Source organism: Saccopteryx bilineata, chromosome X (assembly GCF_036850765.1).
Source record: "Saccopteryx bilineata isolate mSacBil1 chromosome X, mSacBil1_pri_phased_curated, whole genome shotgun sequence".
Classification (NCBI taxonomy): Eukaryota; Metazoa; Chordata; class Mammalia; order Chiroptera; family Emballonuridae; genus Saccopteryx; species Saccopteryx bilineata.
Window position 1 is genome coordinate 47,374,686 of NC_089502.1, and position 19,888 is coordinate 47,394,573.

Sequence of the window (19,888 nt, forward strand, 5' to 3'; positions counted from 1 at the left end):
CTGTGGTGGTGCAGTGGATAAAGTGTAGACCTGGAACGCTGGGGTCACTGGTTCCAAACCTTGGGTTTTTCCCTGGTCAGGGCACATATTGGAGTTGATGCTTTCTGCTCCTCCATCTCTTTCTTTCCTCTTTAAAATTGAATACATAAAGTTTTAAACCAAAAACAAAATGACCTCATAAGATTTTTACTTTCACTTTCCCTTGTGGCTTTCTTTGCTGCCCTTCCTCTGCACTCGCTTTGCCTTCTCCATACCCATCTCATAAGTGACAGGAACGTAATATTTCCTTTCACACTTATTATCATTAAATGAAATGCTTATTTGTTGCAGTTGACACTCTTTCTCTTAGGATAATCGATATTTGGAAAATTTCTATGGCGATGGTTGTAAAGGAGAAATAAAATCAGACATTAGTTAGAGCAAGAAAAACAGATTTTATTCAATAGCTATGGACAACAGGGAAAGAGCTGAGTTCAACTCAGACTTGTGCAGAGTGGACTGGACACTTCAAAGGCCAATGTGAGTAGGAAGGGAAAGAAGTGTAAAAAAAAGTGCAAAGGGTTGGCTGGTCTTTGTAAGACTACTTTTTGTTTCCTCTCCTTGTTTCACCGCAATACAATGGAGTACATAGGTCAAACAGTATCAATTTTTTTCTAAGGGAAATCATACAAGATTTAAAATTTAAAAGTGGCATGCTCGTAGATATAGATAATTGGTGGAATAATGGTGGCTACATCGAAACTTAGAATACAATATAAGAGTAGAGGAAAGTATTGATTCCTTTTTTTTTTTTTTTTTTTTTTTTTGTGAACAAAACAAGAGAGACAGGGACAGAAAGTGAAAGAGATGAAGAATAGGAACATCAATTCTTCATTGCAGCAACTTAGTTGTTCATTGATTGCTTTCTCGTATGTGCTTTGATGGGGGGTAAGCTTCAGCTGAGCCAGTGACCCCTTGATCAAGCCAGCACCCTTGAGAACAAGCCAGAGACCATGGGGTCATGGCTATTATTCCATGCACAAGCTGGTAACCATGTACTCAAGTTGGTAAGCCTCTGCTCAAGCCAACGACCTTGAGGTTTTGAACCTGGGTCCTCTGCATCCCAAGCTGATGTTCTATTGATTCTTAATCTTAATGACACAGAATTTAGATATTTTTGCTTTGGAATTCCATTAAATTATTTGATAATATATCTAAACACCTTGATTCTGAAGTAAAAAAAAACACTTAAAATGCAAAGAATGATTTCTTGATTTTATTTTTCTATTTCAGAATGATGTTAAGTTTATATTTATTTATAAAAATTATTGCCATCAGACTCATTGATTTTACTCATACAATGTTGATCGGGCAGTATTTTAAATATAAATTAGCTACTAACATTTCAAAAGTGGGATGTTGTACATAAAAATCTTCACTATCTGGCAATTATCAGAATGTCTGAAAACCCTGAACTCGCATTATTTTATTATTAAGACCCTATAGGACCTGAGATATAACTGTACTTTCTAAGCTTAGTGTATGTTTTCTATAGCCTTCAGTACTCCATATTATGTCTTCCAAAACTGAGTTAGACCCCTTATCTATTTACTTTTGCAGCCTCTTTGGACATTCCGAGTATATGAATTTCTGACTTAGCTGTGAGAATACAAAAAAAGGAAAAATCATGAACATTGTTATCTTTCTTTTTCTTTTCTCATATAAAGTCCAGCAACTGGTTCCCTTCTGGAGGACTAATAATTCAGGCTGAAAAGTGTGCAAGCCATTGTCTCTGGGTCAGAGAGACAAGACCCAATGGCTATACAATGGATTTAGAAGGAAACTGCCAGACTTAGGTAGTTGGCTAAGTGGTATAGTGTTGATTCAGCATGTGGATGCCCCAGGTTCAATTCCCAGTCAAGGCACACAGGAGAAGCAGCCACCTGCTTCTTTTCCCTTCCCCCTACCCTCTTCTTTTCCATTGGTTAGAATGCATCAGTCCAGGGCACTGAAGATGGCTCTTTGGAGCCTCCGCTGCAAGCCCTAAATATAGCTCAGTTGTAAGCATTGGTTTCAGATTGGCAGAGCATTGAACCTAGATGGGTTTGCCAGGTAAATCTGGTCTGGAAGCATGCAGGAGATTTTCTATCTCCATTCCAAGGAAAGAGGAGAGGAGAGAGAGGAGAGAGAGGAGAGGAGAGGGGAGGGGAGGGGAGGGGAGGGGAGGGGAGGGGAGGGGAGGGGAGGGGAGGGGAGAGGAGAGGAGAGGAGAGGAGAGGAGAGGAGAGGAGAGGAGAGGAGAGGAGAGGAGAGGAGAGGAGAGAGAAATGAGGGAGGGAGGGAGGGAGGGAGGGAGGGAGGGAGGGAGGGAGGGAGGGAGAGAACTTCCTGCTGGGGAATGACATCGATTTATTAAATCCCTGCTATCTGCTGGGCCTTATGCTAAGTGCTGAGGAACCATGATTGAATGAAACATTCCACCGTCCTCATGGTGTTACCAATTGTTTTCTATATAAACTGTTGTGAAACCTGCACTCCATGCTACCTGTTAATGAAGTAAACAATATATAAAAATATTTTTGAATTATAAGGATTAGCACTAGGAAAAAAGGTATAAAAGGAAAAAAAAAAGATCTTCATACTTTGATTGAACAGAATTCAATGAGAATTGAAGTCAGATTCTCAGACTTGGTACCTTAAGTGATGCCTAGATTTGTCATTGAGAACAAAGATATGGAGGGAGAAATGAAAAGCTATAGCAGTACTCATAAAGTAGAGAAATTCCTTTATAAATAAGAGGCCAAACAGCAATATAATGTGTAGCACCTTAAAGCCATGAGTCCCCTGTGATTAGGAAATGGAGAGAGTAAGGCAAGGCTAGAGTACATTTTTATTGGGTATTGAGGACTAAAATTGTTCCACAGAAAGCATGTCATTTGATCTGTATCAGTTACCTGAAACTAACAGCTGCTTGAAACTCTCCAACTCATGAACTGAGGTTGAAAGATACAGGGTACTGATCATTTCTTGGAACAATAACTTATTAGAACTAGGTGATGAAGGGACAGGAAGATAGAGCTACATCATTGCAGCCAGGATTGAATCAAGTCCTTCAATGACTCAGCAAGCAGTTATATAAAAACCCCAACAGCACTGACCTGGAGGAGCCCGAAGGCACCGTTATCAGATCTGATTCTAGACTAGGCTCCCTCAAGACAAGTCAATGCATCCACAAAACTGTTAAGAGAGTGAGTGCAGTAAGAGAGAAAAACAAGACAAACCCAAGTTGAACCCGAACACTGATAATCTAAAATACATGAAGAAATATAATACTACAGGAAATATACAACCAAATGCACTATAAGAACATGAATGAGCTGAGAAAAAAATATAGTGATATAATACAATTAAGAAAGTGTTAACATGTTTAAGATACCGTACATCCAAAGTTCCAAATATGGGAAAAAATTATATTTAGAAAAGCATGTAGTACTTTACATTGTCTTAAATTCTCTCATCCAACTCCCTGACATAGGTATAACCCACCAATTTTAATTTCTTTTTAATTTTTTTCTTCTTTTCCAAGTGATAGGAAAGTAGATAGAGACAGACTTTCACATGTGTCCTGACCAGAATCCACCTGGCAACCCCTGTCTGAGGCCGATGCTCTGCCCATCTGGGGCCATGCTTGCAACTGAGGTATTTTAGCACCTGAGATAGAGGCCATGGTTCCATCCTCAGTGCCTGGGGCTGATGAGCTTGCTTCAATGAAGCCATGGCTGTAGGAGAGGAAGAAAGAGAGAGAGAGAGAGAGAGAGAGAGAGACAGGGAAGGAAGGAAGGAAGGAAGGAAGGAAGGAAGGAAGGAAGGAAGGAAGGAAGGAAGGTAGAAAAGAGAGAGGGAGAGGGGTGGAGAAGCAAATGGTCTCTTCTCCTGTCTATCCTGACCAGGAATGAAACCTGGGACATCCACACTCAGGACCGATGCTCTATCACTGAGCCAACTGGCTATGGTTTCCCACTACCTTTTAAATATAAGGAACTGTGGTGTAAAGCAGCACTTATTCTAGAAATGAAACAGCCAGAACTGAACTCCAGTCTTTCTGATCCCAAATAAACTGCATTTTCTTCACTGACTCTTCAGTATGCTATTTATACAGAAATACAAATACAGAAGCAATGTCACCATCCTTCATATTTAGCACTTTGCATCTTGAATAAAATATACCTGCTGCCTTAATTTACTGATAAGAAAATTCTTTCACTATATCAATGAGCCTGACCAGGCAGTGGCGCAGTGGGTAGAGCATCGAACTGGGATGCAGAAGGACCCAGGTTCGAGACCCCGAGGTCGCCAGCTGAGTGTGGGCACATCTGGTTTGAGCACAAGCTCACCAGCTTGGACTCAAGGTTGCTGGCTCGAGCAAGGAGTTACTCACTCTGCTGAAGGCCCGCGGTCAAGGCACATATGAGAAAGCAATCAATGAACAACTAAGCTGTCACAACGAAAAACTGATGATTGATGCTTCTCATCTCTCTCTGTTCCTGTCTGTCTGTCCCTATCTATCCCTCTCTCTGACTCTCTCTCTCTGTCCCTGTAAAAAAAAAAAAAAAAAAAAAAAAAAAAAAATATATATATATATATATATATATATATGAAACTTTCAACTAATTTTTCCTCTATGTTTGGAAGGAGAGATATATTTCTGTGTTCATGTGCATTTGGGTTTATTTTTATTTTTATTTATTTTTTTTACAGAGACAGAGAGAGAGTCAGAGAGAGGGATAGATAGGGACAGACAGACAGGAACGAAGAGAGATGAGAAGCATCAATCATCAGTTTTTCGTTGGGACTCCTTAGTTGTTCATCGATTGCTTTCTCATATGTGCCTTGACTGTGGGCCTTCAGCAGACTGAGTAACCCCTTGCTCAAGCCAGCAACCTTGGGTCCAAGCTGGTGAGCTTTTTTTGGCTCAAGCCCGATGAGCCCGCGCTCAAGCTGGCAACCTCGGGGTCTCGAACCTGGGTCCTTCCGCATCCCAGTCCGACTCTCTATTCACTGCGCCACCACCTGGTCAGGCTGTGCATTTGGTCTTATGTGGCTTCCTTATTGACACATAAATAATTTTGATATTCACTGAGAAAAAAATGCAAACAAAAAAACAAGAGCAGATAGTCATGAAAAAGAACCACTCAAGTAACTGAGGCAATCATTAAGCATCAGCTGTGAGCAGGTTTGGGGGCTGCATGAGGTCACAGCTGTACCCCATAATGCAGTACCACAACCAGATGAGAGCTGCCAAGGTGATAATGGAGCAGAAGTTACCATCAATGACTAAACAACTGAAGGAGCATACTAGAGTATCTCTGCTCCATGGCTAGAACTTGAGAGTAAATCTGGGAAAGTTAAAGCTCCAGCAGTCTCATTATCATTGAATTAGTTAAAGCTAATATCATCATCATATCACTAAAAATGTTAGAATGTTTACACTGTGCCGCAAACTGCATTTAGTTTACATGGATTGGCCAATTTAATTTTTTAATGTTTATTATTATTATTCATTTTAGAGAGGAGAGGGAGAGAGAGAGAGAGAGAGAGAGAGAGAGAGAGAGAGAGAGAAGGGGGGACGAGCTGGAAGCATCGACTCCCATATGTGCCTTGACCAGGCAAGCACAGGGTTTCGAACCGGCGACCTCAGTATTTCCAGGTGGATGCTTTATCCACTGCACCACCACAGGTCAGGCCTGAATTGGCTAATTTAATCATACAACAAATCCATGAGTGTGAAGTATCTCACACTTAGAACTGAGATCTTAAGGAGTTACTGAAGCAGAAACACTGAAGAAGTGTATCATGTAAATTCTCTACTCCCAGCAAAAGAAAATTTTCCTTTGTGTGTGTGTGTGTGTGTGTGTATGTGTGTCAAAATTAAATACATATACATATGTGTGTGTGCATGCACGTGTGTGTTTGTGTCATACAGAAGAATTCAGCAAATGGAAACCAGTTCTTGCAGTTAAGAAACCCTTAGAAGTTTTGCAGTGGATGTAGAAAATTAAGAAAATATAAATTTTAGTGGAAGCACATTTGGTTCTAGATGAATTTAATGATTTGATTGACATTTTATTTTTCCTCATGCACATAGAAAACATCTTGCTTAATTTGTCATGACAACAGGCACAGATGTTAAAGATGGCAAGCTGATAAGTCTTCGCAGAGGAAAAAATATGTGTATCAATGAACATTATACGGGTGATCACTGTCATAATTTAAATGAAGGTAAAATGAATGTAGAAATAATGTCTCAAACTTCTTGCTTAAATTTCTGAACATATAAGTTGATTTTTTTAAAAAATATTTTTTATCTATTGATTTGAGAGAGAGAAAAGGGGAGAGAGAGGAAGTGACAGAAACATTAATCTGTTTCTGTATGTGCCCTGACCAGGGATCAAACCAGCCAGCTCTACATATCAGGACGACTCTCTAACTGAGCTATCTGGCCAGGGCCATACGACTTGATTTTTACTTAGTAGCAAAGATAATGAAAACAGATCTACTTTCCAGAAATCAGAATAAGGGCAATTTGAACTGGAAAAAATAAAGTCCACATTCATCTGTATATAAGTACCTTTTCCTGTGGAGATGCCAGAAATCTCTCACTGTTTAAACCAACAAGAAGGAAAATAAATAAACAAACAAAGCACAAATTATAATGAAAGGGCAACTTGAGACTATGATTTATTTGCTAAACTTTGCCAACCATACTGGGACAAAACTAAAGCATGGTAAAACAACAGTTTTAGTTCAATCAAATTCAAGTACCTTCAGATACATGATAGAGCATTTCATGATAGGAGAAAAACTACTGAAGTTATTATGATGCAGAAACAAGATTGTACAGTGAAGAGTTTTGTTTATTCAAAGATCTTTATTTAGCACAGTTGTAGAATCAACATATTTATCTTGGGGAAAGTGCATTATGAGAACTATATTTTCAGAGCCCTGTACCCAGAGATAAGAAATATAAAAGATAATTTACCATCATTGGAATCTTTTTCTGTTGTTGTTATGGAGATCAAAGGAAATTTAATTTAATTCTTTGGTTGACCCTACCATCCTCCACTTCCACCCCACTCTCCCCAGCTATCACCACTTTTGCTCATGCCCATGGGTTATTTTTTTGTCCTTTTTTGCTCTATCCTTCCACCCCCCTCACCCAAACACCACCTCCAGCAGCAGTCAGCCTGTTTTATATGTATGAGTTTGTTTCTCTTCTGCTTGTTAGTTCATTATGTTCATTAGATTCCACATATGAGTGAAATTGTATGGTACCTGTCTTTCTCTGACTAGCTTATTTCACTTAGCATAATGATCTCCAAGTCCATCCACTGTGTCACAAAAGGTAAGATTTCTTTCTTCTTTCTGGCCATGCATTATTCCATTGTGAAAATGTACCAGTGCTTTTTTATCCACTCATCTATTGATGAGCACTTAGGCTGCTTCCAAATCTTGGAATTATGAGTAAAACTGCAATGAACAAAGAAGTGCATATATTGTTTTGAATCAGTGTTTCAGCATTCTTAGGATATATTCCCGTAAGTGAGATCGCTGGGTGAAAAAGCAGTTCCACTTTTAATTTTTTGAGGTAACTCCACACTTTTCTACAGTGGTTGCAACAATCTGCATTCAAACCAACAGTGTACCACGGTTCCCTCTTCTCCACACCCCTGCCAATACTTGTTGTTTGTTGATGTATTAATAATAGCCATTCTGACAGATGTGAGGTAATATCTGCTTGTGGTTTGAATTTGTGCCTCTCTGATGATTAGTGAACTTGAACATCTTTTCATATGTCTATTGGGCATCTGTGTGTGTGTCTTCTGTAGAAAAGTGTCTATTTAGGTCCTTTTCCTATTTTTTAATTGGATTGTTTCTTTTTTTGGTGTTCTGTTGTATAAGTCTTTCATAAATTTTGGCTATTTACCCCTTATCAGATGTATCATTGGCCAAAATGCTCTCACATCCAGTGGGTTGTCTTTTCATTTTCTAATCTTAAAAAACTATTATTTAGTGGCAAGCATTTAGAAAATGATTAATCAGTTTCAATGACCATTGGTTTACAAGGTTAAAGTCCTTTCATGTAAATATATATATGTATAATTTGTAGATATTGACAATACATTTAATAAAGGTATAAAGATATGAAATACAATAAATGTTTCTAGGACTTTTGGTGAATATAAAGAGTCCTTAACTTTTAAATGAGTCACTGTCCGAGATTAATTTACTTTTCAGATTAAATTTTTTTTTATTCATAGAGTAGAAATAATTTCCTAGGCTAGGCAGTTTTCTCTTTCATGCATGCCGAATGCAGTCTTTTTGTTAACTTGTTTCAGTGTCAGATTAGTTGATCCCATAAAAAATCTATGTAAGCTTTGCAGATTAATTTTGGATTAGGGTTTGCTAAACACTTTTTCCTTTGCAAAGCCACTAACATGTGTTGTTCCACATGATAATCAGCTACTCACTTGGTAAGTATTTCTACAGAGATCTAAGGAGGTTATAAAATCTTAATCTCTCTTTTTTTTCCTCCAAGTGAGAAGAGGAGAGAGAGACAGAGAGACAGAGAGAGAGAGACACTAACTCTAGCATGCACCTCAACCAGTGTCCACCTGGCAACCTCCATCTGGGAACAATGCTCTGCCCATCTGGGACCATGCTCGCAATCAACCTATTTTGGCACCTGAGGCAGAAGCTCCATTGAGACATCCTCAGTGCCTGGGACGACGTGCTCGAACCTATATATTTTTTAAATATAACCAATTGTTTTGAATTGCCTTCAAAATCACTGTTACAACTATCACTGTATTAAGATTATCAAAGGTTTATTATATATAGAAAAAGAATATATATTTATGTCAATATAAGTGCATATTAAATATATATAATCTATTTATACAGAAATAAATATATCATTTTTCTTCACATCCAGGCTTCAATCTGTAATAAATATAAAACAACATTTACACACAAAAAAACTAACACACAGAGTGTATTTTGTCTTGCTGACTTCCTTATAGGAGCTGTGCATCCCACTGCTTCACAGAATACTCTCTCCGGAAGCTGCACATTTATGAATAAGAATAGAGCAAATAGAAGGGATGCATTTCCAAACATATATTTACATTTACTCTGGTAACATTTAAACTTCCTGAATTTTAGTTTCAAGTGAATGTGTTGTTTTTTAAATAAATGTAAGCAGATACTAAACTACAATGATCACAGCAAAGAAAATAATTCCTTTTAAGCACCTGTGACTAATTCTTTGTTTTCTTGTTTGTTTTGATTAGCTTTGGGTGATTTTGACAAAGCTTAAAAGCTACTCACAGAATTGTTATATTTTGTTTTATGTTTTTCAAGAAATTTCACAGGCCTTCAAAGCTATCTGCTGGCAAGTGGAATATTCAAACAGGTGGGTTTGATTATTTTGTTATTCTTTCATTCAGTCACTTGTTACTCAAGTTTCATTCTCTGAAATGCTATGCCCTGCCTTATGTTTTTAATTTCATAAATATATTACCCATGCTCTTTGACCTCAAGTAAGTTAGATCATAGTAGCTTAAAAAATATGGGTGTGCACAGTCCTATTCAGTCATCAGCCATTACATGAGGTCAATTTCAAACTTTAATAAAGTTTAAAGGCCTATTTGTGCAATAAAGATTCCAAGTACAAAGAAACATAGAATATTTAATAACATCTTTAGTTACATTCATTGAACTATTATTAAATGACAAACACTATGCTAAATACTTTGTATATGTTATTGAAGTCTAACAATGATATGTGGTAGGTGTAATAATTATCTACATGATACTGATGGAAAAATAGAAGATCAGAAAGCCTGAGTAAGTGATCAAAAATTACACGAATAGTAATAGTGAACTGAGATTTGAATCTATCATTTAAATACAGAATTTGCCAGACCTCACTTTAATATACTGACTCAAAAACCTCACTTGGCAGCTATAATTAGAAAATCATAGAACAACAGTAGAAAGAATAAACTGAATATTAGGAACTTGTACTATTTTGAAAATCAAAACTTTGTTTAACTACTAATACATCCAGATAGATTTAAATCCCGTCTTTTACATTTACTGGGTGTGTAGCAAATTCTCTCACTGAAGTTTAGTTTTTATTATATAAAATACCTAAAATAACTCCTTCTTGTAGCTTTCAAAGTTTTTGTGAGGATTAAATAATATAATACATAAAAATTGGTGAATAGCTACTTTTAGACCCCCTGATCTTTCCACAAATGTACATTTGCACCTCTACCCTCTACCTGCCTACAATTCAGCATCAAATGGAGTAATGTCTGTTAGGGCAGACAGCTTCTAGGCCTTTATAATAGCACTATAGTCAGCCTCAATTTTAATTAATTTTTGCTTGTGGATGAAAAAGTGGCCATATACTAAGCTTGGCAAACTAAAGGGAAGCCTGCATAGTGCACCCTGCAAATTCAGAACCTGAAAGTATCCACATAGGATGGAATGAACATAAAAATTTCTAACTAAGGGAGTCGTGGTGGGTAGTCACTTACTAGGCTTATAGCTTCATTGACAAAAGTCAATCTTTACCTGAAGTACCTGTCCATTGTCTTTTTGCATCTAAGATAACATACCCTTGGAATGTCAGAGTAATCCCCTTTCCCTGGACCCCTCCATGTATACCCGCCACACCAGAGCACAAGATCACAGAACACCCTCATTGTTGCTTGTTCCCCAAATATTATCTCTATGGTGCTGTACTGTTAATTACAAACTATCCTGTCTGCACCAATGTAAAGTGAGTATATCTCTCCATATTACTCTTTATCCAATTTCAGAGATTTACTCACTTTGCTTTCTCCCACTTCTTTACTTTACCACCAATAGTTTTCATGTAACCTTCCTTATGTCTCCTCCTTTGATTCTAATGTGTAAAATAAGCTATAAAAACTGCCATTCTCTGGAGCATTTTCTCAGTCTATTGAGATTTTGCTTCTTGGCAATTTGGTTCAAATAAACTCAGGAAAAATTCTCTGTAGGTTTAGGCATTGCTTATGTTGACATGCTGATCCCCTACTAATAAATATTTTGAATATCACATTGGAAAACATGTAATAAACCCAATGCAGAATCAGAAACAGATACTTAATAAATAGTAGTTTTTATGACATTAGTGTGAGATATTCGTCTCTGGGTTTTACAGATGAGGAAACTAAGTTTCAGCAAGATTAGTTATTTCCAAACTGACACAGCTTATAAGTAGCAGAGCTAAGATTTGAACCCACAACTTTCAGATATCAAAGGGTATTCTTTCCCATCACATCATAATGTTTCTTGACTTTTGAAAAAATAAGAATTTTACACAGAATAAAGACAAAATTTGTTATATAAAACCTCCAAATGATCTTACATTTTAATTATTTCTGTGTATTTAACAACTAAAACAAATAAACTGCATATAATATGCAGCATATTGAAAATATCTATAGAGAGTAGTTAGCACTTAGGTCCTCAATAGTGAAATTTTGTCATGTATTTATCACAAGTTATTTTTTTCCTGTACTTGCTGTCTTCATAGTTGGAAATGGCAATAAAATTGAGGCAGGTGTGAAAATTATTCAAAAATAAATAAAAATCATTAGAGACTTTAATATGTCCTTGAAAAGGTTTTCTATATCCCTCCATTCTATTGTTCCATTATAAAAATATTTTTTAATTAAATTTAATGGGATGACTTTGATGAACATTAGTACATAGGGTTTCCATAAGCATCTCTATAGCCTTTAGGCCACTGACTGTGCTGTGTGGCCTCCACCCAAAACCAAATCATTTTCCTTCACTGTATATTTGTTCCTCTTTTCATTATAATAAAAATGTCAATTTTTGAAATAAAAAAATTGAAACATTTAAATGAATATGTTTCATTCTAAAGGGCTGACATAATACAGTGTGTCTGTAAAGTCATGGTGCACCTTTGACCGGTCACAGGAAAGCAACAAAAGATGATAGAAATGTGAAATCTGCACCAAATAAAAGGAAAACCCTCCCAGTTTCTGTAGGATGATGTGGCAGCATGTGCGCATGCGCAGATGATGACGTAACACCATGTATACAGCGGAGCAGGCCACAGCCATGCCAGTCAAGATGTGGATGATACAGAGGAAAGTTCAGCGTGTTCTTGGCTCGCTAAATTAGAATCCGTGACCAAAGTGCAATGTGAATATCGGCGCGTTTATAATGAAGCGCCACCACATAGGGATAACATTGCTCGGTGGGATAAGCAGTTGAAGGAAACCGGCAGTTTGGTGGAGAAACCTTGTTCTGGTAGGCCATCAGTCAGTGACGAGTCTGTAGAGGCTATACGGGATAGCTACCTAAGGAGCCCTAAGAAATCTGTACATGAACCCACATTGAACTGCACTGAATAGGTATGAAACTGGGAGAGTTTTCCTTTTATTTGGTGCAGATTTCACATTTCTATCGTCTTTTGTTGCTTTCCTGTGACCAGTCCAAAGTGCACCATGACTTGACGGACACACTGTAAGACAGTTTGTGTTTTGTTTACAAAAGGTCTATGGAAAAATCATTACATTTTTGTATACTTTACATGCATTAAAATGTAAAATAATTTTAACACTTCTCCCTAATTATTTGCTACAATTTATGCTGTTACTCACTTGACTTCTTTTCCCGATCAACTATTTTTACCAACTTGTCTTCACTTTATCTCTTTCTTTGCACTCAACCACGCAAATGACACTAAGTGATCTAAGGAAAATAGACTCCAAAGTAAATAAATCCATCAAATTTAAGTTGGCTTTACAAATTCTCTTAAACAAGTCTTATTGTTTTATTAACAGCTGTGTTGAAATATAAGGTCTACCGGAAAGTTCTGTCCGTTTCTATCACAACAAGTTTTGACACATAAGCACATGTTTATTTGGCACATGTGTGCCTCTCTATTTTTATCACTTAATGTATACATACTGACGTAGCAAATTAACTAAAACAAAGTTGATTCACGTTAGTCTTATGTGTGAAGCGATAGTATACCCATGGCTACTGATAAAGTTCATTTACGCCACTGTATTGTATACAAATTTCAACAAGGAAGAAATGCTACAGAAGCATGTAGAAATTTATTGAAAGTGTTCGGTGAAGGTGCAGTTTCTGATAGGACATGCAGAAGATGGTTTGAAAAAATCGAAACAGGTGATTTCGACCTTTCTGATAAGCTACGTTCTGGGAGATCATCTTTGATGGATGACGATGTTGTTAAGACAAGATCCTTTTCTGACAACATCGGAGATCGCAGAAAGGCTTAATTCAGCTCAGCAAACCATTTCAGACCATATTTGGAAGATAAGATTGTTGTGGAAATATATTATTTAATAAAGTTTATTGACAGTAAGAAAAATTTGTATTTTGTTTTATTCCAAAAATGGACAGAACTTTCCAGTAGAGCTTATATAATTTACCTATCATAAAATTCACTCTTCTAATGTGTCACTTTTAGTTTTTAGTATATGCCCAAGTGAGAACAACCATCATCACTAATTCCCAGGCGTTTTCATCGCACCCAGAAAAGGTTCATACTTAACAGCAGTCACTTCCCATACCTTCCTTTCCCTGAACCTGTAATGGTTTGTATATTCTGGACATTTGATATAAACAAAAACATACACAATATGGCCTTTGGTAACTGACTTAGTTCACTAAGCATAATGTTTTAAATTTTGTTTTTATTTTTTTCATTTCAAACTCATTTCTTTTTTTATTAAAGTCCAAGTTACCATTACATGGTCTGATACTCAATAAAGGAAAACTTGTTCAAATAAAGTAATATGTTATCATCAGTATTTCCAGGTTATTGTTTATAATCAAGTAACATTATCAGTAAATCCTTGGGAAGCCCATTAATGGAGGTTATACTTTATCAAATCCCAGTTCCTTTCAGTGGAGATTCCCAGTTTATTTAAAGTTGGTTTCAGTTCCTGGATGACATAAGGGTAGATTTCCTTATGAAATCAATGTATACTGTAGCATGTATCACATATATTAACAATTCATTCCTTTTTTTGTGACAGAGACAGAGAGGGATAGAGGGACAGAAAGGGACAGGCAGAAAGGGAGAGAGACAAGAAGCATCAATTCTTTGTAACGGCACCATAGTTGTTCATTGATTGCTTTCTCATATGTGTCTTGACCAGGTGGCTACAGCAGAAGGAGTAACCCCTTGCTCAAGCCAGTGTCTTTGGGTTCAAGCTGGTGAGCCTTGCTAAATCCAGATGAACCCGTGCTCAAGCTGGTGACCTCAGGGTTTCCAACCTGGGTCTTCTGCATCCCAGTCCGACACTCTATCCACCGCTCCACCGCCTGGTCAGGCAAAGTCTGTATTATTTATTTATTATTTATTATGTGTGGACACTGAAGTGTCTGTTCAGTTAGCTTAGTAGTCTGCTAATGATTGGGTAGAGATCTGATGAAATATCATGAACTTATACATTTCCCACCTTTTGTCAAAGGGTCTGTACCAGGGAGCCCTCAGATTATGACACAGTCCCATTCCTATGACAGTGACATAACCTAAATTCTGGTGTAAGTTGAAGCACACCATAGCCTAAAACAAACGAACACTTGCACTTTTAACAGTCCAAAATGGTGCAGATGAGCGTACTGGGGGACACCAATTCCCTCACTCATGCGCCTTGTTACTGCAGATTCTTCCACTGTGGGCAACCAAACTAGTTTGCCCACATAGTTCGTAAGTATGACACTAATGGGACAAATGGAAACATTCATGTCTCAATTTTTTTAAGTTTTTATAGAACTGAGTATCATAAACTTAAAATATCATATGTTGAGGCTGTTGTAACCCGAGGACTCCATGTATATGTATTGGGGCATGCCTCCCATGCTCAGGTAGCTAACAGCTCTTAGTTACTTCATCATTCGTTTTGTGGTTGCATCAAGCCACACGGTCATTCATAATTAAAAGATTAAGATCTTATCAGATCTTTACTGGGCATTTGCACAGGTTTGCACATGAATATGTCACAGCTTTCCAAAGGCCTCTGTGTAGTTATTTCTCAATTTTCTTAAATTCATTTTTTTTGTCCAGGCATTTGTTTGCTTCAAATAACATCTCAGCCTGACCTGTGGTGGCGCAGTGGATAAAATATTGACCTGGAATGCTGAGGTCGCCGGTTCAAAACCCTGGGCTTGCCTGGTCAAGGCACATATGGGAGTTGATGCTTCCTGCTCCTCCCTCCCCTTCTCTCTCTCTCTCTCTCTCTCTCTCTCTCTCTCTCTCCTCTCTAAAAATTAATAAAAGAAAAATTAAAAAAAATAACATCTCAATATTAGGCAACTGAAATGTTAAACAAATGCTATTGATTTTGTTTGTTAATGACAAATATTCTGGGGATGGGGCTTTCCCCACTGAGTGAACTCTAACTTAGAGTAACTATAATGATCTCAGTAAATGAAACTTATCCAGGGAGTTTCAGTTCTTTGAGCAGGAGGCTCAAAACCCAGTATGTCTTCTCCACTGACTGCTGGTATGCTGCTTCCACAACTACTGCAGTCTCAAGGTTGATGGTTCCCCAAGCAGCCGAAGAATTGAGGAACATGGCATAAGAATAACACCAGTTACAGCGCAACAAAGTTTGTTGTGCCTCACAAGATTCAACCTTGTTTCTTGAATACATGTTTTTCAAACTGTTGCAAACTTTTGAATAAATTCCAGACTTCTGTAAACGTTGATTTTGACAGTTTTGACAGTGTTCTTACTGCTTCAGGAAAGAATAGATTTTCAAAGCTTTTTACCTCACTGTTCTGTAAAGCGCACCATCAAGACATATTACTTTGTCATAGTAAACAATAGGATATTATTCTTCAATATTTAAGCATTTGAATGTTACTTTTATTTTTAAAATTTAAAATAAAATACCTTCTAATATTTATTTTCAACTCATATTTCACAATATATATTATATATAACATATATATCATTTTTTAGTTCTAATCTAATTTAGAAATAAATTATTCTTTCCTGACCAGGTCTTGGCTTATTATTCAATAGCCTTATATTAAATATAATCAAGTTCTTTGAGATGTCATGCTTGCTTCCAGTTCAAAATTATATTTTCAGTTGACATTTAGCTTTTTGGAAATTAGTGTGCTATGTCATATTTATAAGAATGTTTTGATTTTCATACTGAACATTGAAATTTAGGTCTATATGTTATATATACAAAAAATAATTTTAAAATGTTTATATTAGTGTGGATCCACTAGTTTACATTACTGTTTACTACTGAATCTCACCTCAGAGTACTGTGAAACTCTGATTAGTTTCATAAAAGCTTACAGATTTCTGGTTCTTTCATATAATTGTTGCTAAATGCTTCAAAAATCCTTTAGAAAAGAGTGAAATGTGTGCATTATATGTTCCCACTCTATTCACATAACAAAATATTTGTATAGAAGAAAGCAAGATGAATCGATGACAGAGTGAATGCAATATCTCTTTTATTTTCCCTTTGTAGATTTACAAGATCATATGTTTTGACCAATTTTTTTCACTGCCTATTGAAACAGTTGAGCATTCTTTGTGGTGCTTCTTCACATTATTCTCCTTTAGGTATAGAAACTTTCTTTGAGGCTAAAAAATAGTTTGTATGATATAATTTACAGAAACATTTAAAAGTCTCCGGTATTTTGACAGATGAAAGGAATCTTGAATAATGGAAACTAACTGAACTAGAGAATGGGAAAAACTGTCTCTCTTGGCTTTCTGTGATGTTAGTTATCTAATTATAATTCTTGTAGATATGAATGCTCAAAAAGAAAGACAGTCTGGAACTCTGAAAAGTTTTCTGGTATAGCTGTACAAATTTTAAAAGCAATCTCATGTACCTCTATTTTTTTTACTAGCCATCGTATTTCTCCCCATCTTCATGTTTACCAGAGATCACACAGTGTTTTTGCTGTTGTCTGTGAAAACAAGTGCCCTCAAGAGTATAAAATTTGCAGCATGCTTTACATTTCTTCTTTTTCTTCTGATGGTTATGAATTACTATATACTTTGTTTTCTCCCAGAATATTAATTTTCAGATTCTAAGACCATTTGGTTCACAATGTTTTGCAAAGTTATTTGAGCTACTCTGAGATGCAAATTATTCTATATTTCCAGCACTAACTAGTTATAGATGTGATTAAATGAGTTTATATTGTGTAGTATGCAGAAGAGTACCCTATAGTAATTGCTATAATAACAGTAACAACAATAATAAAAATATTTTCTCTGGTGTTTGCTTGGTTTCCTGGACTTTTATTTTAGACCATCCTGTTATTTTAAGATGTTTATTTTTATTCAGGAAAAGAAAACCAATCTAAGATGCAGTGAACAGAATACTTAAATGTATAAACATTTTAAATTATCTGAATATCGTATGCCAAATAAGTTGCTCCTTGCCCTCTTGGTTAATTTCTTTGCTATAACCCATGCATGAAGAGATTCCAAAGCCTCTGGCTCCAAAAACATAACTCTTGACTTTCACACTTGACACAGTACTTTTTTTTCTTTTCCTTTTTTTTTCTTTTTTTGAGAGAGGGAGAGACAGGAAGGGAGAGAGATGCGAGTCATCAACTTAGAGTTGCATCACTTTAGTTGTTCACTGATTGCTTCTCATACAGTCATTGATGGGGTGGGGGTGGGGTATGGGGAACTCAAGCTGAGCCAGTGACCCATTGCTCAAGCCAGCGACTTTGTGATGATGTCAATGAATCCATGCTCATGTTGGCAACCCTGCACTCAAGTTAGATAAGCCTGCACTCAAGCCAGCGATCTCTTACAACCTGGGACCTCAGCATCCCAGGTTGATGCTCTATCCAGTGTACCACTGTCAGTCAGATAACACCAGTACTCTGTCAGAAGTAAACCAACCAACCAGGAAACTCAACTATCTCCTCCTCAGGGTGAGTTACATTATACCACACAGCCCTCACAGAGGGTAACTGTTTTCTTCTTTATTTAAATAGGAGTGCAAAATCCGATGTTCTGGAACATGTCTGTCCTTATCACTGCTTCTTTTAAGTGGTTTAGAACCTACTTATGCTAATCATGTCCAGAGCCCAGTATTGTAGATACTGTTGTGCTATATAGATACCCCATTTGGAAATAAGACACTTGATCACCAATGCCCCCATTCTGTGCCAGGTGATGTATATATCTTTTTCCTTTAAAATCTGTATATTTTTATGTCTTATTATTGTCTTGCATTAGCTAGAAGATTCACTATGATGCTGAGAGCAATGGTGAGAGGTTACATTCTTGCCTTGTTCCTGAGCTTAATGAGAAAGCTTTGAGTTTTTCACCATTAAATATGATGTTAGCTATAGGGTTTTTATAGATTTTCCAAAATCAGGTCAAAGAAGTTTCCTTTTGTTCTTAATTAGGTGATTTATATTGATTGCTCATAGCTGAGCCTTGCTATAAATGCTGCTTTCATGGAGGAAAGACAATCACCCCAGCTAATGTACCCACTGTTGGGATGCCAGCATCTAAACCTGGTACAAAGATCTGCCACCTTGACTCAATTCAGTATATTGCTAACCTAAATTTGTTTTTTGTTTTTTTTTTGTTTGTTTGTTTTTTTATAGTCATAACAATGTATCTTATAGCTGTACTCTAGATATGATCTTTGCCCTGAGGTCACTTCTTACTTTGAGAGTCTTTTGCTTTCTAAAAGAATAGAGATGACAAACAGTTCCTTTTAAAACACTTCTTTGTTTATATTTTCTCTAAACTTTACTTAAAAAAACTGATTTTTTAGCTGATCTGTTTCTTTTTCTTATCATAAGCAGATAAGAAAAAGCTATTAACACTTCTGATATTGTGATTGAATTTTTTTTGCCACACTCACCAATTCATTAAGTATAGTTTAGCTTTCTATGTAAACACAAACAACACTACTGCTAAAATCAATGCCACGAAAAACTTAAGGTTGTCTTCTTATTAGGTTCAATTAATAATTTGATCATATTTTTAATCTCTCATCAACAACTACTTGACGCTTTCCCTGCTTTCATTAAGAATCTCCTCAAGGTCTCTCTGTTGCTTCCTACCATCTGGCCTCCAAACTAATGACACATGTTTTAAAATTTGTTATGCCAACATGTCATCCCTCTTTCAATTCTGATTAACAATTGTTGAGCAAAACAAAACAAATTCTGAATTGGTTAAAACAATCATAGTCATTTATTTTTCTAATTAATGTGATATTTTGACATAGCTGAAAGAGGTATGTCATTAGCTGGACTGGTTTGACTAGGACTTCAGAATTCATTTCCAGATTGCTTATTAACATAGTTGCTATGTTGAAACTGACTGTTGGTTGAGAACTCAACTGAGGCAGTTGACTGGGGTCTGGCTGTACCTCGTGAGAGAGCTTGAATTTCACTCTTTTTATCAAAACATGATGAAATGAGCTGGCAAGTAAAACATAAGAATTTATCAGAAGCTCAGAGGTGATTCTTTTCTGTAGCACAGGCCAGCAAATGGACCCATGGACCCAATTCAGCCCATGATCCCATGGTCTGATTTTGTAAATAAAATTTTATTTGAACATAGCCATTTCTATTTCCTTCCCTCCCTCCCTTCTTTCCTTCCTTTTGTCTTTCCTTTTTGTTTTAGAATTCAAAAGCCATGTTTTAATGTTTTTTTTTTACTTTTTAATTTAATTTATTGGGGTGACATTGGTTAATAAAATTGTACAAGGTTCAGGTGCACTATTCTACCATCATCTGTACAACATTGTGTGTTTACCAACCCAAATCAAGTCTCCCTCCATCA